The following is a 17,487-nucleotide window of genomic DNA, read 5'->3' on the forward strand; positions in this document are numbered from 1 at the left end:
ACCTTTATGCTTAGAAAAATAAAGATCGCCGAACAGAGAACAGCGCTGAATCCGGTGTCTCAAACTCCGAACCGAACGGGAGTGGGATTGTCCTCCTGGCTGGATGACCTCCTGAATGAACATTTTAACTCAACGGGATTGAATACTGCTGGCGCCACTAAGTGCGGGATTGCTGGCTCTCTTGGACCACTCCTTGGAGAGCGGGATTTGATGCTAACCCATAGTGAGTAGAATTATTGCCGGCACCCCTCAGGTTGCGGGATACAGACTCTATCGCCAGATGGCGATCATGCAGGGGAACCTTCCCTCTGTAACTTTAACTCCTCAACCGCATCCCCTACTTCATCTTACTCAAGGCGGGCTTCCTCCTTACCTGACTTTCTCCTTACCAGTCTGACTTCTCCTTCCCTCTTCAAAACCCAAGGAAATTTATACCGTCTTCTTGAGGACTATTTCCGAGAGAGATATGTGCTCATTTGTACTCCTTTCATGAAGTGTGAGAGAAGAGTTTATCGAGGATGCCCGCAGGGTTCAGTTCTGGGGCCGACTCTCTGGAATTGGGTCTTAGATGAGTACCTCCAGATGCAAGGTGTGGAAGGCACGACCAGCATAGCTTATGCTGATGACTTAGTTATCCTGGTGTGTGGTGAATCCCGCCGGATGCTTGAAGATCGTACAGCTGCTGTTTTAGGTCAGTTGTTGAATTGGTCCTTTCAGCATAAGCTTGAGGTCTCAGCTGAAAAATCTGTTGCAGTTCTCCTGAGGGGACGCCTCAGTGGGACTCGCCCTCCTTTATGTCGTTCTGGTGACTTCTCGCTTAGAGTAGTTAAGAATACCAGATACCTGGGTGTTGTCCTTGGTGAGCGGCTTTCTATGGTAGCACATGCTGCCTATGTCAGAGACAAGGTGAAGCGGTTATATGCCAAGCTTCGGCGAGTTACGCGTGTTGAATGGGGTATAAAGGGGTGTGCCCTCCACCTTCTTTATGATAACATCTTTACCCCGATTTTGACTTATGCTGCTGGGGCTTGGGGAGGGTGTATTGAACACTCTCATGTACGTAGAATCTTGTCTTCGGCACAGAGGTTTGCTCTTCTGGGGATAACCCGGGCTTGTAGAACTGTGTCCACGGATGCTTTGTGCGTCCTTGCAGGGAAAATGCCTGCAGAATTAGTAGTGGCGCAGTTTGCGTTGCGATATGCTCTTAGGCGGGGAATTACCAGAGTGATTTTTGGCGTCCGGTCATGCCCGGTGGGGCAGCTGGTTGTTTTCCCTGGTATAACAGCAGAACGGGGGAGAATCAATGATGAGTTAAGTGCTATATGGCAGTGTCAATGGACAAACTCTGAGAAAGGTCGACATTTGTATGCCTTTATGCCCTCGGTCCATATTGTGAGTAGGGAGCGATGCTCCTGGCTCCGGTTTGGGTTTGCAGCTGCTGCTGTGCTTACGGGGCATGGCCTGAGGTCAAGGCTGTTTCGTTTGGGGTTGTCCCTTACGGAGTTCTGTGAGTGTGGAGAATCTGAGACTGGCCTTCATATCTTGCTATATTGTCCTTTATATGAGGACTTGAGAGCGAGGTAGGACTTTGGGACGCTCGCTCTCACTGAAGGAAATTTAAGTTATATTTTTGTAAATAATGAATTTCTTTGTTCCTTCTTAAATTTTGCTAAGTTGGCTTATGGTCGCTGCCGGGCGATGCCTGGATGGTAGTAGAGACCTACCTCCTCGTGGTGGGGACGGCAACTTGTGGTGTGTGATGTGATTGCCCATCCCCACTGCAAGGCTAAATGGTCGAATAATAGTTTAATTTCGTTGATTTTGAGTTGACCATATTGGTCTTAATATATTGGTTTTTATTTTAAGTTAAGACTGATGTATTGAATGAGAATTGGTTGCATATGGATGAAAATCCGGGTGGCAACTGAGATGGAAGCTCACTCAAATGAATGAATTACCTGACGTCCTCCTTACCAGTCTGACTTCTCCTCCCCTCTTCAAAACCCAATTTTTTAAAGATATGATTATACCCTATAATCATATCTTACTTTCTCTCTTTTTTTGGTCTCCATCAGGAAGCTTAGGCAACCTTGGCGGAGGACAGCCAGAGTATGATAGGCAGCCTGGCTCACCTCCCCGTGGTGGTGGCGGACAACGTAGGTATCCACTAGGGGCCCTGCGGCCAAGAAGCCAGACATAACAACAGAACAAAACACAATACTTCATAAACCAGACATTACACTCTTTCTGCAGTAGTTCTGCATTCCACCACAGAGTACATACGGCGCAGATGTGGGAAACCACTGGTGGCGCCTTCCACAAAACACAATGCCCAAGAATATGTCTGCGCGTGTAGTAGTACAGTGGTATCGTCACTGTCTTCCCCACACCGGGTGGAAAACGCCCGGGTTTGAATCCCATCAATGATGCGAGGAACTTTTATGGGGCTTTTTCACTTCGTGGCTGAGTTAGGCGGTCTCAGGAGTAGATAACAAGGATTTTCCCCCAGAAAGGGGTTTTTCGTCCAGAAAAACAAACAAATCGACCATAGAACACACGCAATTAACAGACATAAGACACTCAGCACAGCAGATGAATTTAATTATTCGGGTGGCCTAATATAATAAAAAAAAAAATGCCCAAGAATATGCTGGTTTGCACTTTAGGGGTAGCCTTAATTGGTAGTGTAGACGAACATTCCATTAACGCCTCGTCATGTCTGGACACGTCGGAGTCTTTGAGTTCCCCCTCCTGCTGCACAGGCTACAGAGTTTCAATAGACACCAAATGTGACTTTGGACTCGCTCAACATCGACTTGGACCTATTGGTCCATTGACAAGTCACGAAATGACATCTTGGGCTTTCTTAATGTATAAAAAGGACAGTTGTGCAAGTGCCAGTATGCTGATGTGATTTTATATTATGCTTAATTTGTAGTCTTGTTTTTTATTAAGATTAATTCCCTGTTCAGATATTTTGTCTTTAATGGTTAATTTGTAGCTGAACTTTGTATCTTTGTGATTGGTCACTTGTATAGTGAATGTTTTGTAAGATTCCTCTGGTTATGTGTGCAAGGAATCAAAAATGTACACCAGTTAATTTATTAAACAATTTTATTATTATAATAACAAAATATCAAAATTGAATCAATAAAGTCTAATCCAGGAACAGATCATGTGAACCATTCCTCCACGCATCTAGATTACAGGAATTCGTGGTTCACAGAATAGAGTGATGCAGATAGAGGTTTTTCACAGTTTCCAGATAGATTTTACAGTTCAAATTCGTCCCTCTACTGGGTGGGGAGCAGATCGCATGCTTTTGTTAAGGCCCTTCTCCTGTACTTCTCCATTAGCGCTGACAAGCGTCCTACCGTCAGTCTCCCTAAAACTAATGTTGACATAACTTAAATGGAGAACTTAGAAGAGGTGGATGACCAAGACCCGGGTCATCCACATCTTCCCTTATGTAAAAATGAATTCACGAAGCATTCCACTAAGACGGACCGCGAAACTCGCAGCAACTGCGAGCCCAAGGAACAAAAAACTCAAGTAACATGCAAAATAATGACACTGAAGACAAAACTAAACCAAATTATTACATTAGGTCACCCGGAAAGTTAATTCATGTACCCATGTGTATTGTGTCTGTAAATTGCATGTGTTCTCTGGTCGATTTGTCTGTTTTGTTGGACGAAAATCCCAGCGTAGATAGCAAGATTTTTTCTAGGGAAAAACCTTGCTATCTACACCGACTAACTCAGCCACGAAGTGAAAAAGCCCCATAAAAGCTCCTCGCGTCATCGACGGGATTCGAACTTGGCCTTTTGCACCTCGTGTGGGGAGGATGGTGACGATACCATTGGGCTACAAGCGCAGACACGCTACTGTACTGAGGTAAACCTAACCCACGTACGTCTGTTCCGAGGTGCCATTGGCCCCGAATTCGTGTTTATGGATGATAACCCCACACCCCATCGCACTGTAGCTATTCATACGCTTTTGGAAAATGAGGACATTGTTCGTATGGATGAACAATGAGGACATTGTTCCTTGCCCATTCCGCCAGTCTAAATCCCATCGAAACCACATGGGATGCTTTGGGGAGACGCCTAGCGGCACGTCCACACCCAGCAGAAAATGTTCACCAGCCAAAGATTAGCATTAGCATTAGCATTAGCATTAGTAGAAGCATATGATGCAAGAAAGCAAGCATATTCAGCATCAGCCAAAAAAAAAAAAAAAAAAAAAAACACAACCACTACTCCAATTTCACCCCTCCGTTCGTTCGAAATACCTGTCCAGCTGAGCCTTAAATTTGTTTAGGGTATCAACTTCAACAACAAGTGATGCAAGTCTATTCCACAAACCAACTGCCCGCTGGTTAAAGGCAAATTTCCGCACATCTATCCGACATCCGTCCTTCCTCAATTTGAATTTATGCCCTCTGAGGTGATTATTCTGAGAAAGATGAAGAATCCCATCGGCATTGAGCATGCTCAAGCCATTCAAAGCCTTATACACCTCTATCAGATCACCTCGCCGATGCCTAGTCTCCAGACTCTGTAATTTGCAAAACTTAAGCCTTTCTTCATATGAGTAACCCTTTGTTCCATTCACTAATCTTGTTGCCCTTCTCTGTACTCGTTCCAGCAGCTCTACATCCTTCTTGAAATGAGGCCTCCAGACCTATATACAGTACTCAAGGTGTGGCCCGACCAATGCCTTATACAAGGGAATAATCATATCCCTATCCCTGCTAGAAATATTCCTGTATATCAATGACAAGACACCATGAGCAACTCTTGCAGCTCGTCTGCACTGCTCAGAGAACATATCTGCCTGCACGATTACCCCCAGGTCCTTTTCATTCTCTACCACTGTCAGCGTAGTACCACAGAGTTGATACGTTGATCTGGGGTTATTGTTTCCCATATGTAGTACTTTAGATTACTTTACTTTACATTTTTTTTTTTTTTTTTTTTTATTATATAATTTGCTTATAATTAATCTTTACAATTCCTTTATTATCTCTGCCGTTTGTTAACCCCTGGCATGGTGCCGTGAAGGGTATTGTATGATCGTGGTACCTGCGTGTACCGGTGAACTGTACAATAAAGATCTTATTTATTTGTCAATGTTACATTTGTCAATGTTCATTTGCCACCTCTCAGCCCATCTGCTCAACCTTTCCAGATCCTGTTGCAGCAGCATAGTGTCAGTAGTGTCCTTGACAACCCTACCAACCTTTGTATCGTCTGCAAACTTGGACATTAAGCTTGATATACCATCATCAATATCATTTATAAATACAGAAAACAACAATGGACCCAACATTGAACCCTGAACAACTCACTAATAACATTAACCCACGTTGAGCAGTGTCCATTGATTACCACTCTGTCTTCTGCCACTTAACCATCCTTTATCCATAGCAGCAATTTGCCTCCAATACCACGCTGCTCCAATTTGTGCAGCAGTCCTTCCATGTGCAACAGTATCAAAAGCTTTTCTAAGATCCAAGTATATAATAGTCAAAGTTATTCCCTGCATCCAGTACTTTTGTGACTACATCATAGTATCCAATCAAATTGGTCAGGCAAGACCTGTCCTTAACAAAACCCATGCTGTGTCTGAGCTATAACTGAATTCTTGTCTATATGATCCTGCAGTGCTTCTTTAACCAGTGCTTCCATTAATTTTCCCTGAACCGAAGTTAAACTAACAGGTCTATAATTACTTGTGTCGCCCCCTTGATCCTCCTTTGTGAATTGGGGTCACATTTGCACATCTCCAGTCCATGGTACCTCCCCTGAGTCCAAAGAAGCTCTCATAATTATGGCTAAGGGTTTGCTTACTTCCTTTGCTGCCTCCTTTAATATAACTGGATAGATGCCATCCACCCCAGGTGCCTTTTTTATGTTTATCCTCAACAATTGCTCTTCCACTTTCCTCTCCAGTTATTAAAAATCATCTAGCCTCACTGCCAATTGTTTACTTCACCTACGACATTCCCCTTCCTGAATAACTCCTCATGTGTGAATGTAGATGCAAAATACTCGTTTAGATTGTTAGCCACCTTATCAGGATCGTAATCTGTTGAACCATCAACATCCAGTGGACCAATCTGATTCATCCCTTTCCTTCTTGAGTTTAAATAGGTAAAGAACTCTTTTTTGTTTTTCTTTGCATCCTTTGCCAAGGATTTCTTATAATCTGCCTTTGCCTGACTAACCTCCTTTGTGACTTGGGTTACAGACCAACTTATATCTATCATAGGCTTCTGTGTCATGTGTTAATTTGTATGTATCCCATGCATTTTTCTTCTCTGCCATATGTCCTCATTAGTTCATCTGACATCCATTTAGGCCTGAACCTTGAACAATATTTCATGGTTGGTATATAAAGCCTGGTAGCTTCCAAGATTAGTTCCTTGAATGCTTCCCACTTTGAATTTGCTGTTGGTAACATCATCAGTTGGTCCCACTGTATAGAATTTAAATACTGTCTCAGACCATCGTAGTCGCCTTATGAAAGCAATAACCCTTCACTTTACCTCTCGATTGTAGTTACCTCCTTGAGTAAATCTCACTTCAGCACACTGATCACTGCCACCTAGTTGTTCCTTTATCTGCAGATTCTTAATGCATGAAGAATCACTGCTGATAATCAAATCGAGAGTATTCCTCCCTCTAGTTGCCTCCCGAACATGCTGGGGTACAAAACAATCATCCAATAAATCCAGAAAAGCCTTGCTAAGTGTGTGAGTGACCAACCCACAAATTCCAGTCAATATCTGGGAAATTAAAATCCCCCAGTTATAAGACTCTCTGATTTACTGGAGCATTCTATTTTCCCTGTACAGTATCTTATTATACTCATCAGAGTCATTAGGCCTATAGCACACTCCTACTCTCAATTTTGATACTCCCAATGCTTATGTCACACCAAACTGACTCGACACTGCACTGTCCAGCGATGTCGACTGGCTTCACTTCCTTGGTTTTTATGTGTTTCTTAACTAATAGCATAAACTCTCCTCCTTCCTATCCTGTGTATCCTTTCTTTAGACGTTGTACTCCCCAAATTCCAGTTCTGCATTCCTTATATCTGTGTGACAAAACGTCTCTGATATCCCAACAATATCTGCCTTTGATGTTTTGAGCAATATCTGAAATTCATCAAATTTATTTACTAAACTCCTAGCATTGGTGTATACGCAAGTATACATGCACCTGTTCCTATTCTTAGCTACCCTAACACAAGCCATGTGTTTACTTGTACCGCAATGACTTCCAGCAGTCTTTGAAATATCCTGCATCTTGTTTTCAGGCTTCTGCTCATTCCAATAGAAGCAATGAATGAGCTTCTATTGGAATGAGCAGTGCAAGAATCTCTTTCACCTCTGCCAGTGGCTACTGTTAATCTATTAGTCTTTGTCTCCCCCCCCGCCGACCGGGCTAGCCGAGTGGGTAAAGTACCTGCCGGCAACCCAAAGGTCGCGGGTTCGATTCCCGCCTCGGGCTTGGATCAAAGTACTGCAAAAAAAACCTTGGAGGTGCAATATGGCCACAGAAGCCGATGCGCCAACAACTACCAAATCAAAAAAAAAAAAAAAAAAAAAAATCTCCCCCCCCCCAAGCTGGCTGTTTTCCGACCCAGCTAACACTGCTCGATAGCATCAGCAAATATTCTTCCATCCTTTCTATTTAAGTGTATCCGATCCCTGTAGAAGCAATCTCTCCTGTTAACAAGTACAGTCCAGGCTGAAAAAATTCTACCCCTTGAGCCTTGCACAATCTTTCCAGGGCCGAATTGATGGACAAGGCTCTCATCATATACTCCCTCCTATCGTGTCTGGGCAGAATTGCAGACACTTTCAAATTCAACCCTACTTCACGGCTTTTTTCAACAGTGACGCGTACTTGTTAAGTAATTCCGCCGGTCTCCTACTCTTAATATCATTAGTGCCAACGTGTACAACTATATCACCTTTTGTGCCTTAAAAGATGATATCCGCTCTACAACGTCATCAACCTTTGCCCTGGCAGACATACCCTGGTCCTATTCCACCTATCCTTTTTACAAAGCTGTTCCCCGTTTCCCTGACAATAGAGTCACCAACAACTACTAGTTCCTGTGGGACCAGCGCATTCTGCCTTGGGGGCTGCCTCTGTGTTGCAAGATGACCAAGTGCAAGCTAATGGCGTTGATGTGGGCAGCTGAGAGCTTGATGGGCCCCTCAATTTATTTCCTTCGAGGGCATCCCACCCTGTCCTTCAAGGTCTCATATAGGCCCATAACAACGCTGAGTTGTCGCCTAATTTCCTTGCATCGTGCACACAGAAAGACATCCCCCATGGCAGTATCATATCCCGTACCCGACTGCTCCGCAAACATCAAGCAAACAGTGCATCTTAAAAGGCTGTGATTCAGAGGGCAACTGCCCCCCTCAGTTCTCCCCTGAGTCACAGCACTCCCATTAGCTTGAGCCTTTTGCTTTGTTGCTCTGGTCTGAGTCATGCATTTCGATTTAATGTCAATAAAATTACAATTTCAGAACAAAATTAAAACCCTAAACTTGTATCCTAACGCAGTTATAACGCTATATATTATTTTTCAGTATCGAGTGTTATCTACGAGTTCCCTTTATATAACTTCCGTATCAAGTTATGTATTAATTATTTGTTACGTTTGTACTCTAAGTCGTTATATATATATAGTTAAAAGTACAATTTAATGGACAATGAAGTTTAACAAGATTAATAGATTTACTGATTAATTGACAAATATTATATTATGCTCTATACCATACAAAGCTAATGCTATCGAATTCCGGATATGCTGTATCGTCTTACAATGGCGGTAATTACGAAAGGTACTTCTACGGACTCTTCAGTATTGATTTAGTAGTAATGAAAAACGATGCTATATAAACGTGCTTTCTTGCATCGTTTGCTATTACTATGTCATTGCTCCCACCAGGAACTATTACTAAATACGTGTTATTCCTGAATGTTTATTGAAAATGCATTATGCGCTCCGATGACTAATGTCCTGGACTCTGCACGTTTCTTGAGTGTAATTCGTTTTTCTTCAAAGACAATAGTAGATGCTGTTCTAATAGTCACATCAATCATTGATATTGATGGATGTCCTGGGACAGGGTGATGTTCGTATTCTGCTTCTTTCATTTTTGAACCGCATATGCTAACTAAATACAGTGGACAGATTTCTCCACAGCTGTTCCCAAAAAAGTGCAAATGTTTCTGTAATTATTTTGTTGAGTAGGACAAAGAATGAAGGACAATGTTGGCTTGCAGTTCATTCATTATTTTTCTTTTCTGGGTTGTTGTCCTTGTACAAAGTTTAAGCTGGTTTTCAGAAATTATTGCTGACCAGCAGAGACAAAAAATATGCCATAGATGAATACCGGATAGGATTAGGGAAGGTCACAAAGATGCCAGCGATGTTTTAATGATGGAAAATTTGTATAGTTCACTTATGTAAACAACGACTCCAAAAACAATTCATACACTTGGAAATTTCAAACGGTTATATCAAAAGCACTGGAGGAAGAAAGAGATTTGGGGGAAGGGTTACGATAAGGGCAGACATGAAATTCTCTGTGGAAAGGAAAGAGCCACAAGGAGAACAACGTAATGTGCCTATCGATAATTTATAAGACCTGCCTATAGTCATAGACATCAATCGATAATAACTGATGTTTCAGTAATAATTGTTCGTTTAATACAGGGTGATTGATCATAAAGTCCCCGTTATTTTTATAAAAAAGTCAGTCTGTGTTTCAACACAGAAGTAAAATATTCATTTCACAGAACAAAACTGAAGAAACTAATTTTTCACTAAACTTGTACGCCAGAAATTGAAATATTTACACTTGTAATTCTGAGAGAATTCTAAGTTTTTTAAACAGATTGGAACTTTATGACCATTGTGCAGTTTAATGTTTATTATTTATGGCATGATGATACATGTCATAGAATATCTAATGACTGCTAATCCGTTAATATCTGGTCTGTAATCCCGGTGTATACATCTCTTTCGTTTTCCGATTCTTCTATATATCCCCACTCGGATCTTTCGAGAGCCTCCGCTAAATCCCCCCACCTCTCGGTAGCAATAATTGATTCCAAGAATTAGGTAAGCACGCCCAACTTTCGGAATTATTCTTTTAAAATGTGCTCTGAATTGTCAATAAAATGGCTTCTCTACAATTCTGTTTTCCCCTCGAAGGATTCAACATTATTTGCGTTTAAGAAAGTTGGCTTAATTATTGAAGACAGCTCACCAACACAGCTATTCATTTCGACCAATACATATAGTAAGTTGGGAAAATATAGCACACTGGGAAATATGCCGCATATGCTGCACTTCGGGAAAAAACAAGAAAAGGAGTTTGAGGATGGTCTGCCACCAGGTAGTCAAGTAGTTATGAATCAAAAGTCAGCTTATGTAACAAGAGATATTTTCAAGAAATAGCTGCAGGATCATTTCATCCCACGAAAGAACGAGGCAAGCATTTACTTATTTTAGATGGACATAGTTCAAACTGCTCAGATGTTGAACTGTTGGATTTTGTTGCCCAAAATGACATTATACTCTTATGTCTCCCGAGTCATACTACTCATAGGCTGCAGCCTTTGGATCGATCATTTTTCAAGCCATTGAAAACGTATTGGGAGCAAGCCTATCGGACATGGGTGCATAATCATCCAGGTCCAAAAATCACCAGATTTCAATTTCCAGAGCTACTAAACAAAACTTGGTGTAAAGCAGCAACAGTTAACAATGGAGTATCTGGATTTCATGCTTGTGGAATCATTACTTGGAATCCAAAAATAATTCCAGACCATGCATTCATGTTGGATGAAACTGCCACAGTCCAAGAAGAACCTGAAAACAACAATAACCTGGAAAGACCTGAGCTTACTGCTGATGGGACAAGCCTTGTTAATAACACTCCTGCTGCCCCCAAATTGTTTGAAAACATTGCGCCAATACCTGTTGTTGCGGGACCCAGTGGTTTTGTGAACAAACCCAAGCGGCACGCACACGTTCTTACATCACCTGAAACTATTGCACAAATGCGTGGTAAGAAAGAAACAAAGGCAAATAAAGCTGCTGAAATTCAACATCGCAAAAACCAAAGGAAAAGGGTGAACTCTTCAAAAAGGAAGAAAAGGCAAGCTGCCCACAAACCATCTAGTTCATCAGAGAGTGAAGATGATTCTCCTCCCTGTGATGATAATGAATCGGAATTGGATCACTAAGATTAATTTTGTGCAAAATGCTATAGGTCTTACACTGATGAAAAAGGACTGAAATGTGACTGGATCCAATGTGTGCAGTGTCTGTGTTGGATTCATGAGATATGCACGCCATCTGATCGTTTTTGTGAAGATTGTGCAGAGGACAATTCATAAAAATTACTTACATTTACTACTTACTTACCAATACTCATTACGTATTACGTACCTTCACAATTAGGCATAGTTAGTTACCATTTTAAGAACAATGCCAACTGGCCTATACGTGTGGCCATATTACCCCACTGGTGGGGGAATATGGCATTTTGACACTTTTTGATTTCATTCTCTTTTGCGATTACATTTGCTTTGTATTTGGCGAAACTACTATCTGGTATTGTAATTAAAGGTTATAAAAATACTTTCATGACTTTTGTTCATACATTTATATGGTCGCTGAACAGTTATAATATAAAATTAAATTGCCTTATTTCCCCAACTTACCCTAAGTATTTGCAATGGCACAGATCACAGACGTGGAGTCGCATTCAAAGACATTCCCCAAATGGCGAGTACACAGCTCAGTGACTCGCATCACGTGGAATCACATCAGCAATATTTAAAATCCAAGAATTTAGGATCCAGGTTACTGTTCAAAATCAAAATCTTGATCTTCCGTTTCATGACCTGAACAGTTTCTCTGACGACAACGACTTTTAAATCTGCATCTGATCATCTAATTTCATTCTGACAACTTATGCCGTTCCTAACAAGTAGATCATAATAATCAGGAACACGAACCTCACACCAGAACCTTCTCATTAAAGAATCCACCAACTCGAGGCATTCTGCAAAGACTATACTCATATTTTATATTGAAATGAGGCACTGGAAAGAAATCTTTGAAAACTGTCCTGATGAAATGCTCAACTATTTAGCGAAGCTCTTAAAAAATAATTGCGCCTGTCTCCCAGGAATAACAACTGGTTCAACATTGAAACTAAAAATGCTTCATTGCTAAACAAAATGTAATTTTAAATGTAAACAGGAGTGCCACAAGGTGAGAGGAAACCCACCATCTTCTGAAATCGATTTATTGCATCCGGAGTGAAGTATGCACTTCATTAATTCATCTATACCTTGTACTTGCCCATCTACTTTATTCTGGCCATCATAGGATTTCTTAAACATCTTTGTACAATAAACATTATTTATTTATTAAGATATTTCTCTGTTCCTAGCGACGAAACTACTATTTCGGCATAGAATACAATATACACTGTATTGCCAAAGTGGATACCTCTAAGATTTGGAAGTCATAGAACGGGCATGGGTCGCTTTTTCCAAAAATAGACCATACCTATCATCCACATGTCAGGAACAGGTAAAGAAGCCTCTGTGTTCAAGCTTGGTTTGGGCCAAGGCTTAGCTTAGCGACTTCCAGTGGGCAGTCATCATAGGATGCCATTTAGCACAGCATTTTCATGTGCGCAGAAAAACCGCAACACCCTAGTCAACAGAAGTTGACGTAGTGTCAACCACTGCTGAATGCAGAGTGCATACGGAATATGGATCCTTCAGATTTGATTTTCCGTTAAGAAGTAATTTTTTAAAGCGATTATGGTCTATATTTTTTGATATTATAAAATGTTAGCAGTTTTTATAACTATTTCATTAAACATTTATTATTGGTAGTTGTCAGAATTATCGATTAATCCCATTGAATGTGATTCAGTTACTTATTAGACTTCTGTTTTCTTCTTGGGAAAATTAAAACCCTTTCGTTTATTCTCGACAACAGACTCTTTGGAAAATTAATATACCTCATTTCTTTATTTGAAGATTCTTAATGCTAATGGAACTTTAATCATTTATAAAGTGTTGCTTGCTTCAGAAGATTTTTCTTTCCACTGAAAGCTTCGTTGAGTGCGTTGCCACACTCTGGGATGATTTGTACGAATCCCTCATGAGTACTTCTTACGGGTATACCTTATGAAGTATGCAGCCTAGTATATTCTGTTATATACTGTACTGCATATACACACACACTGGCCAAAAAAAAAACAAAAAAAAAAAAAAAAAAAAAAAAAACGATCCTTTATTAATCGAATCGGATCTTTGGTTCGAATAACAGCAAATGTGTTTCGAATAACATCGAATTCGTGCCGCACGAATTCGGCTGCAAAAAATTTGAAGGAAGAGGATGTTGTCGAACACCTCTCCCCAGCATATCCCACACACATTCTCAATGTGGTGAATAAGGGGACCAGGGAAGATATTGGTAATCCGTGTCATGTTCCCCGAACCACCAGTGCACGATGCGCTAATGCATTGTCATCCATAAAGTGGCTATTACCTTCGGGACAAAAAGTGTATCATTGCAGGTGCAGTAAATCTGATACAAAATTCGGGTACTCCGTGGATGACATTCGACTTTCCACCTGTATCAACTGACCCAGTCCATGCCAACATTGTTCTTCATACCATGATACAAACGCCTCCAGATGCTTGGGTTGTTTAACAAGGCAAACATGATCCATCACTTTGCGAGGTTTTTGCCACACTCTCTGACTCCGCTCAGTGCAAACACAAGTATATCGTGATTCGTCTGACCACATGACTTTCTTCCATTTTCCCATTATCTAATGAGGACGTGCTCGGCACCACTGCAAGCGGAATTTTTGTTTTTTTTTAACTGAAATAGTGACTTCTGAATAGGCAGGCGACTACCAATACCTCATTTCTTCAATTCCGTGTGCATGGTACGGGTTGATATAGGACTGTTCCGGGTTTTGTTGAATTCAAACCTGGATGGCCTATTTTTTCGTACAGTCCTTAGAGTACGACGGCTTTGCTCTTGAAATACTATTTTTCTGCCAAATTTACGCCTTTGAAATGTGGAAGAACCGCTTTCTTTCCATTCGTTAAAGATGGACGCTTTTGAGATACCAGTTATGTCTGCCGTTTTTTCATTCGTGGCTCCTGCTAAACATACACCTACAATAAGACCTTTTTTAAAGTTCGATAGAGCATCTGTTTTTCTCCATTCTGGCTTCAGATTACTACTGTCGAATAGCCTGTGCAGTCTTTATCTTCTTCTGTCCGTGACTGTCTTAATACAAAGATTCGTGTTTTTTTTTGGTCAGTGTATGTATAAATGCATCTCTAGAATATGCATACACGGCGTCTGAGTAATCTAAACCAATTTTCTCAAATAAGAAACCAAACAGTTGAATCATGACTGTCTTAATACAAAGATTCGTGTTTTTTTTTTGTTCAGTGTGTGTGTATAAATGCATCTGGAGTATATACATACACAACACCTGAGTAATCTAAACCAATCTAAACCAGGTTGAATCAAACAGTTGAATTCATATCGTCATATCTATCACTCCAGCCTTCCTGAGAGATAGCAAAAATATGTCATCAGTTGCAGGTGTTGTAAGGATGTCTGGAATCCGAACAGAATTTAGCCAACAAAGAGATAGCAAAACACGAACTGATAAGAACTGTGTTTTGAAATCAGTGTACCTACGTAAACAACATAAAGTTTATACTTGGTTTGGTGAAAATCAATTTTATAAGCCATTATTATGAGAATACCACCACGACTTATCTCAGTGTTACACTACAAATAAACAGCACCTCCTGAAAGAGAATACTAGTTTGTAATGTGGGCTGTAGTGGAATAAAATTAGAACCTAAGCTAGGTGGTGCCAGAATAATTTCTTAGGTTCAATAGCAGACTGGAGTTCGAGATTTGTTGAGTCCTATCTCAAGGTTTAAGCAGTGGAATTCCAGTTATCCGAATACCGGTCAACCGAAATTTCAGTTAACCAATGTTAAATTTCAATTTTTTCTTCATCTTATTTTTTTATCCATAATTTCGCTAAAAGAAATTGCCACATAATTAATTGTCAGAGACAAAACTATCACATGAGCATAATAAAATCATGATTCAACTTGTATGAAGCGTTATGAATTCGGCAAAGAGGAGTGAACTTCATCCACGTCATTTCTCGTAGAATACCAATCAACTTCAATGACATCGTTCAAACAGAAAACTTTTATTTTTAATTTGTAAATAATAAATGCAAAGTACTGTACTGTAATTTTCTGTCTTCCTTTTATAACCATAGTTCATTTAGAATCGATTATTCGAAAAAAATCGACTGGCCCCAGTTCTTTCGGGTAACAGGGACTGTACGGTGCTATTTGTTAAAAATTTTTATTTCGTGTTGAGAATTATAAGAGGTTTTGATTATCCAGAAAATATATTTTCCAACTACCAGTAGATTGTATATTTGTACTTAATAAAAAAAAAACCACGAAATCATAAAATTTATGCAAGATGGGCTACATATTGCTGCTGATATATCGTCATACAGAAAACAAATAAACTTTTCAAAGGCTTAATATTTTGAATGAGTTCTTGGGAAATAAATACCATCCTTTGGCTTCTGTTTATAATTGAGTAAACAAAATCACAACAGAACAGAAAGCTTCCAATCGCAAAGAGTTCAAAGGATTTTCTTACCAGTGACGCATTCGACGGTTAGGCCTAACGTTATCAACAGCAGCAAATTCATCTTCAGATTTTTCTTTCTGGACTGAATTTCTTGCACCTCGTTTCACTTAACTGACTGCGAAACTGCTCTGTTTTGAGTAGTTATGTGGGGAGTGTGCTTCAGATACCAACCTGTCCAATAAGAGATGGTGTTGATATTTGTGGCACGCATCCGACAAGATAACCCACAAAGAGATGGCACACGATTTGTCGATCAGACAAACCAAAACCATGTTGGTGAGCCTCAGAAATATGACATTAATGGATAGCAAAGTCTATTATTCATGAACTGGCTGGGGATGGGTGAATCTCCACGCTGCAGGAGAAACTCCAGTACGATAGGAGTGTAAGAGGAGATACGTACTAGAAGTTACCTGAAGACAAGAGTTTGAAAGGTAAAAATATAATAATAAGCAGAAACGTAAGGAGTAAAATATTTATTCATACCATCTATGTGCTTGTTTATTCGTTCATTTACTTGTTCATTGTGCTTGTTTATTCGTTCAGTGTCAGTAAGATGACCACCGTGCAACAGAAAGCGTTTCCTTAGGAAACTGGCAGTGTAGACATTAAGAAATCACCAGGCCGACCACCAACTGCGCTTTCTGTTGCACGGTGGTCATCTTACTGACACTGACTGAGGCGGTGCGCGTAGGAGTCATTGTGCGCACACTCACGGCGCAGCCAAGGTCATTGTTGAGGTGTCAAATAAAACTTAGTGAGTTACCACACTGTTCGCTGCTACGATCACAGCAAATATTTCCGAAGATAATTAAAAGGGAAATCACGGACACCTTTTTCGATGACCCTGTATACTGATATTTTACAGTATATGCCTGATAACCTTAGCTTCTTTAGAGATTAACATATACATACACGCACTCCTTCCCTTTTAATGCAGTCTCGTTTACCTATGCTGGTCTGTAATTATCACTGATGGGACTCCTTGGTGAATATGGTCTCACCCGTCGGTGAGAGTTCCTTGCTGCAGGATTCTGCTGACACCGGGTTGGTTTCCAGCTTTGAATTTCTTCAGAGGATCCTCGGCTGGCCTGGGACCTTCCCAGGCGATATCCCGATGCTGCCTGCGTTCCCCAGCCATCATGGAATTTTCTCTGCCCTCTGAGACTTGTTATCCTGAGACTTGTCAGAGAAAGAGTTCTAAGATTTGATTTGGGAACACTTCCACCTTCTTGCTGGCCCGATTGCTAATAATGCGGAATTTACCTGCAGATAGCGCCTCCCTAGTGAGATTCTCCGTTTCGTGGGGCTTGGCGTCTTGCTGACGTCCTGCTTAGCTGGCATGGAATCATTGCCTCCACTGCAGTGTACATTCCAGGCAGAGGAACCTCTATCTTCTGCTGGCCTGGCTCCTTGCTAGGAGGATCCTCTTTATTCTCTCCACAGCTGCTGTGCTTATCGATCTTTGATTCTGTTAGCCATGTTGACCCATTATCCCCAGAAGAGGGATTCTCTTCTTCGCACAGAGGAGTATTCTTTGTGGATTTGTGTGAAGCCGGTGGAAACGCATTACAGATACACGTCATGGCAAAAAATGCCATACCCATCTGAGTCACTTGTTTTTAGGGAAGGTCCAGCGGACTATGAAAACAGGGGTGTCCAAATACTTTTCGGATGGACAGTGTACTG

This window comes from Mastigoproctus giganteus, chromosome 3, assembly GCF_048544385.1.
Source record: "Mastigoproctus giganteus isolate SK-2022 chromosome 3, ASM4854438v1, whole genome shotgun sequence".
NCBI classification, from domain to species: domain Eukaryota; kingdom Metazoa; phylum Arthropoda; class Arachnida; order Uropygi; family Thelyphonidae; genus Mastigoproctus; species Mastigoproctus giganteus.